Source organism: Pollicipes pollicipes, unplaced genomic scaffold, assembly GCF_011947565.3.
Source record: "Pollicipes pollicipes isolate AB1234 unplaced genomic scaffold, Ppol_2.1 Scaffold_1600;HRSCAF=1878_pilon_pilon_pilon, whole genome shotgun sequence".
NCBI lineage: Eukaryota > Metazoa > Arthropoda > Thecostraca > Pollicipedomorpha > Pollicipedidae > Pollicipes > Pollicipes pollicipes.
Window position 1 is genome coordinate 13,568,468 of NW_023595962.1, and position 7,249 is coordinate 13,575,716.

The following is a 7,249-nucleotide window of genomic DNA, read 5'->3' on the forward strand; positions in this document are numbered from 1 at the left end:
GTGAGTCAGGCCTGGAACGTCCTTTCCGAGGGTCTGAGGCGCCCTGGACGGCTGGAAATATCAGCTGACAATCTCAGCTGGAAATCTCAGCTGGAAATATCTGCTGGAAATATCAGCTGGAAATATCTGCTGGAAGTATCTGCTGGAGACCTCAGCTGGAAATCTCAGCTGGAAACATCGGCTCGAAATACCAGCTGGAAACCTCAGCTGGAAACCTCAGCTGGAAATATCAGCTGGAAATCTCAGCTGCGAATCTCAGCTGAAACTATCGGCTGGCAATTTCAGCTGATGATCTCACCTGGAAACCTCAGCTGGAAATCAGCAGCAGCAGTCCCTTTTTGGAAAATGGACACGAGGAAGTTGAGGATGTTTTAATTTTCTAAGATGTTGCTGGTGCACCACCAGTAAGTATAGTTTCGTATTGCACATATGGTCGCGTTCTCAAAGAATGAACGCGCAGTCTCCCAAAAACATCATTCATGCACCAAATTTTAATTTGCAATGGTGGCACTTTGCTAGATACCACCGAGACAAATTTCTTGTCGCGTTACGCAGTCGAGGCGCTGTGTCGAGGCTATAGAAGTTCGCGTAGAATCTTAAGATAATTGGTTGACAGAAGAGCCCTCCACAGTGCACCCTCCACAAAGCTCCGAGCCAATCTTTAAACGATACAAAATTGGGAAATTATCGGATATCACTAAATCCTAAATGTTGCTTGTGGCGCAGAAACCTCCAGCTTCACAGCTTCCTGCATCATTCGATTTAATATACAAACTCTACGAATCAAATGAAATGCATATGAGGTGAGTAAAACATTTAGACCAACCTGTCACTAATCGTAATTATAGACTAGTTACAACATCTTACCTTGGCCCTAAATTGCAGAACGATATTATGATTTCATTTTCCAGGAATAACTGATATCTATGCATCAAAAACCACCGTTAAGAAAATCATCAACAAGCATTTCGTGAATGCATATTAACGTAACCAACATATCTGAAGTTGCAATGCTTTGTCCCGCACGTATGTAATTCATTCCATATTTAGCCTCCCTCATGCTCCTCAATCACGTTCTGATGTAACTGACAAAAAATGGCAAAAGACAATCTCGATTCAGACTCTTTGGGTAATCTCGATTAAGACTCCTTGGAATACTGTGCTTGAACTTTGCCCACCGCCGCAGTTTTGATGCCAGATACTATCGCTTACCCATGATACAGAAATGGATGCACGTTAAAGGTAATGAAAACGCGTTTTTAAAGGGTTATCTTTGGTTGAAAACTGGCCCAAGTGGGATTTCTCGCCATTTAAAAGTCTTTGGGTCATGGCTGATGCGCATGAGCTGCGTAAAGCATTTGTGGTCGTAAAAAGCTGGCTTGTGTTTCAGATGGAAACAATTGACCTACGCTCTAGCCTAAATATTTCAGGCAGTTTGCAGCATAGTCGAATTACGGGCTGAACTGAAGGAAGGTGGGAGCGCAATGTCTGAATGGAATTCTCTCGTACATTGCCGAACGGTCGGAAAAAATGAGTGGGGTGGGAACGAGAGTCAAAAATGTTTTATATCGTAAAGTTCAGCTCGCTTATATTTAACACTTATTCCTTGTGCATTTGCTGTCATGTGACTCGAGTCCATTTTTCCTCGCTGAACAACGGTGAGAAAAAAGAGTGGTGCATTGATATTTAGGCTACATCCCGTTCTCTAAATATCAATGAGTAGCGAGTTCAGCTTGAGCCGATGAAGCAAATAAGCGGTAATTTAATGCTGTTTGATCATTCTAGAAAGGCATGCAGCCGAACTCTTAAGGTATCCCTCTTTTTCTTCTACTTGTTCAACGAGGAATATGTTTTTTCACATGTCACAGGGTAAATAAAGCATACGAAATGACACACGATTAACGTAAACACACAGTACACTATCGATGTTCAAGTTCCTATCCGATCTCCGAGTCATATAACACATGTCATTTGGCAAACCACATAGAACCCTACACGATTGTCACAAACACGTATAAAAACCATCAACACTCAGGATGAAAGCTGGCGTAGTCAGAGACGTTTGTCAAGAGGCGACAAATAGTCTGCTCGGCTCTGAGAAGAGGCGATGGCCGGGGACAAGCAGCTCCTGAACGGGGCCACGCGCTATGAACACGACCGGCGAGGCGTCAATAAGGGGAAGGTAGGCAGCTCCAGAGCACCATCACAGCTGATGTTGTGACATGCCCACTCAAGCCGGAGGTTTAGCCGCGAGGAGTGAACAGGGACTGCGCCGCAGCAGTGGCGCGAGGGGTGAACAGGGGCCGGGCCACCGCAGCGGCACGTGGTGTGAACGGGGACCAGGACACCGCAGCGGCACGTGGTGTGAACGGGGACCAGGACACCACAGCGGCACGTGGTGTGAACGGGGGCCGGGACACCGCAGCGGCGCGTGGTGTGAACGGGGACCAGGACACCGCAGCGGCACGTGGTGTGAACGGGGGCCGTGACACCGCAGCGGCACGTGGTGTGAACGGGGGCCGGGACACCGCAGCGGCACGTGGTGTGAACGGGGGCCGGGACACCGCAGCGGCACGTGGTGTGAACGGGGGCCGGGACACCGCAGCGGCACGTGGTGTGAACGGGGGCCAGGACATCGCAGCGGCACGTGGTGTGAACGGGGACCAGGACACCGCAGCGGCACGTGGTGTGAACGGCGACCAGGACACCGCAGCGGCACGTGGTGTGAACGGGGGCCGGGACACCGCAGCGGCGCCAGGGGTGAACAGGGGCCGGGCCACCGCAGCGGCGCCAGGGGTGAACAGGGGTCGGGACACCGCAGCGACACGTGGTGTGAACGGGGACCAGGACACCGCAGCGGCACGTAGTGTGAACGGGGACCAGGACACCGCAGCGGCACGTGGTGTGAACGGCGACCAGGACACCGCAACGGCACGTGGTGTGAACAGGGGTCGGGACACCGCAGCGGCACGTGGTGTGAACGGGGACCACGACACCGCAGCGGCACGTGGTGTGAACGGGGACCGGGACACCGCAGCGGCACGTGGTGTGAACGGGGGCCGGGACACCGCTGCGGCACGTGGTGTGAACGGGGGCCGGAACACCGCAGCGGCACGTGGTGTGAACGGGGACTAGGACACCGCAGCGGCACGTGGCGTGAACGAAGACCGGGACACTGCAGCGGCACGTGGTGTGAACGGGGGCCGGGACACCGCAACGGCACGTGGTGTGAACGGGGACCAGGACACCGCAGCGGCACGCGATGTGAACAGGGACTGCGCCGCCGCAGCGACACGTGGTGTGAACGGGGGCCGGGACACCTCAGCGGCACGTGGTGTGAACGGGGACCAGGACACCGCAGCGGCACGTGATGTGAACAGGGACTGCGCCACCGCAGCGGCACGTAGTATGAACGGGGGCCGGGACACCGCAGCGGCGCCAGGGGTAAACAGGAACCGCGCCACCACAACGACGTTGGCGTCACGCCGAGCCCTAAAAACGCTGCTGTCGTGAGGCCAGTCCAGGGCCTCCAGCACCGGAGAGACGCGACCTAAAACCCGCCCGCTGAGGCGACCCGGCCGTTAAGTTCAGCGCCCTTTGTACGCGGCTGGAGAGCCGGCGGCGGCCCCACTCCAAACTGGGAGACAGTGCAGCATGTGGGCAGAGAAGAGAGCTCGGACTAAGAGGCGACGGATCTCGGGTGTGGGATGGCAAGAAATGTTAACAGACAAAATGGTGCAGTTGCACTTTTTCATTTATAGAATTGTGTTTGCCTTTGGAAAATCTATTTGCATGGTATTGATAGAGAAACGCTTGCTGTTCACGGTGATTGCGCCGCCAGAACTGAAGTATGGGGATTGAGGGTGGACGAACAATACCAAAGGTTCCTGAACAGTCAGCGGCATCCATAGAGTCTTGGTGTTGCTTGAGATTGTGTGTTGTACCAAACGTTTCTCTCGAACTCCTGCACACCCAAGGCCCCCAAATCGCACAGAAACTCTCTATTTCCCTCTCTCTCTCTCCCTCTCTCTCTCTCTCTCTCTCTCTCTCTCCTCTCTCGTCTCTCTCTCTCTCTCTCTCTCTCTCTCTCCTCATCTCCGTCTCTCTCTCTCTCTCGCATGCACTCCTCTCTCTCTCCTTCCCTCCTTATGATGAAAGGTTGAAGAGCGATGGCGTTCCAGGTGTGTTCTAGATATGGCTCGCGTTCTCGGCCTTGTGTTAAGCTGCAGCGGTCTTGGAGAGGATGGATTCTCTGCGTGTTCGCTCACGCGCATTCACAATTTCAGAAGCAAATAATGCGCGCTGAGTGGTTGTGGGCAGCTTATAATCGTACGGGCAGACTCATGACTTGCCCGGCTACGTTTTTGCCTTAAGCAGGATGTCAGTATACCCGCTAAGGATGTCTATATACGCATGCACGCTACGTGTGGATGCCATACATGTTACCTTGGAAACGTGAGTGCACACATGATTGATGTGTACATAGGCCGAGGTTTACGTGGAATACAGGTGCAAAAATGTATATGATTAGGTTACAAATGTGTTCAGAACTGTGAATGTGTAGCTGTACAAACTCTGAGTACATGTCCAATGAAATCAGAGTGGCATTCGATGATTTTGCTTTCCACGCTAGGTTTGCATGATGCGTTGTCATGCAGTCGATCAAGCGAAACACAACCGGCATCTCGTCCGCTAACCTTACATACTCCGCTAAAGGGAAGCACGATTCAGGATTCATGTGGTTAACTTTCAGAGTGCATGTGAATGCTACTGAACCGAATGCTATTAGTGCACAGCTAATTGAGAATAGCCCGACGTGGGCGCTGATGATGATAACTGTAGATAAATGGGGCAAGCCCAAACTAGATCAGCCCGTATGTCGAAGGCTTCGGCGAAGCAGGCTTAGGGTACGATGACGCCACAGCACAGAGCATTAGGGATCCTGCATTCTGACAACGATGGCGCCTGGCTGTGTTGTGAGATCCAAGCGACGATTTATCGATCATGCTGACATTCGGGTAGGTTTTTCGTGCCTCGACGAGTCTGGAGCTAACTCGACAACGATCTCACCAGCTCGCACGTGGTTTACAACGCTGGAAATTACTGTACAGAGCCTCGTATAGCGAGAACCTTTCACCCTGTTGCTAGGTGTCTGGTGAGGTGGGTTTAAAAATAGCGACAGTATAATATAGTGATGCCTGAATGCATATTGACAACAGATGTCGCCTTTAACAAATATCGATTAGTGACCGCGTCAAGTGACCCGGCTCATGCGTTGCAGGTCGGCGAATGCACGATTCTCCCGCCTTCCTCCCACAGCGCGACTTGCAAACCCCGCCTTCAGAGGCTCGCCTCGATCGCAGCTCCTGAGGGGTGCCGGAGGGCGGGCCGCCCGTCCAGCCCTCACCGGAGGCGCCGCAGGTCCGCTCCCCTGACCGCCTCCACGCGAGGCAGGTCGAAATATCGGCCGGCCGGGCGGCCGCAGTCGAGCCATTCCCGGCCCAGCGGCGGCCGCGGCACCGCGGTTTATGTTGGCCGCGGGTCGACCCGGCGCCTGATCGTGGCAGCTCCTGCCAGCTCGGCATCGGTCAGCGATCGCCCACCGCCGGCGGGGGGGGGGGGGGGGGGTGCAGTGATCTCAAGTCTGACCACTTAAAATCCCGTCCAGGGTACTTGACACTGAATCCTGCTGGAGTCTGTCTGCAACTGAAATTCACGATGTGGCGTCGCAGCGCCATGACACATCTGGCTAGCTGACTTTGTCCAGCGCCCAGGGTCACCACAAATAGCTGGCATCTACTGGTTCAACAGAGCGTCAGTCCAGCCAGCCGCCGGGCTGTGGATCGGTATGCGCGCACGGAGGGGCCAAAGGCTGCCCCGGACCAGTCATCGGCCGCTGTCAGGCCGCGCGGGCAGTCCACTTCCTGACACGCGCTCAGTTTAACGCACTCTGCTGACGTGACGGCCGTTACAAAAAGGACGTCTTCGGACGGCATGCGGGATGTTGGTGCTCTGCTTTGGAGAACTGGAAGAAGATCCAGGCGCTCGCCCGTGGTGCCACACTGCCGTGGTCTGAGTTTGACCATGGATGCTTGAAAGTATTTAATTAGCTCGTGACAAACGAGTAAGGGGCCCAGAGATCCCCTAGTAAGGGGCTCAGAGATCCCCGTAGTAAGGGGCTCAGAGATCCCTTTAGTTGGGATTTTTCATAATAACTTCTGAAGGTCTTGGGCATAGTGCTGACAATTTGGGTAACCAAGATTAAATAAATATGCACATCTTAATCTGTGAATGTGCACATCATGAATATACACACATCGCAAGAACATGACGGTTCTGGAATGCTTGCAAAATATAATTTGTTAGTCAAATTCATATTGATGTCATCAAATTTCCCTCAGAACTGATAAAAAACGTCTTCTCGAAGGAATGCATTCCTAACAGATTTTTAGATTGTTTCTTATCACTATGAGGTAAATTATGTTGTTAAGCTGCTTGTTTAGGGTCAGTTGATCCAAGGTTAAGCTGTGTCAAGCTTTTACCTTCGTAACCAGATTCTATTTTTTGAAGGTCATACAACTTTTTTCTTTATAGTACGTACCTGACAACTTTGGATGCTTTCGGACGCTGCTTTTATCTCCAATGTGGCTCGTTTTCTTCTTGATATGACCGAGCGGGTCAATGCGACCATGCGGTCAACACCTTTGACCTGATATGACATATCACAGATCACACCGATCGACGTTTTCTGTGGCACACCCCAGCAACTTTTCCAAGCCCTTTTTAATGTCGTCTTTGGCATTGTCGCGGCATCCTACTTTTTGAGGTAACAGGGTGGTCTATTAGATATAACTCTACCCTTTATGACCTGTTGTGACGAGCCAAAAGGTCGTATTCACAATTTGTCAGCCGCACATCTAAGATGCAGTTTGACGGGAGCTTTCTATTGGCATTTCTCGTGTGGCTCCTGTTTGCTATTTTTCGAGATGTCAGCAAGGTTTCCGCCCCACCCGCTCGTCGTAGAACGAAGACGAAAAGAAAACGCTGGTGGGGCGCGGGTTAATGGTCTGTTAATTGTCCACTGTGTTTCTCCTAGCTTCCACGCTGCGCTCTGAGCATTGATTCAAAAAGAAAATCAACATTAGCAACATTTTTATACGTCGCCTCATTTAGCGCGGGTGCGAGACGACTGTGCTAAATCTGTCTTGCAGATGTTGTGGCCGTTGCCGTTCAGTACAGAAAATGGACA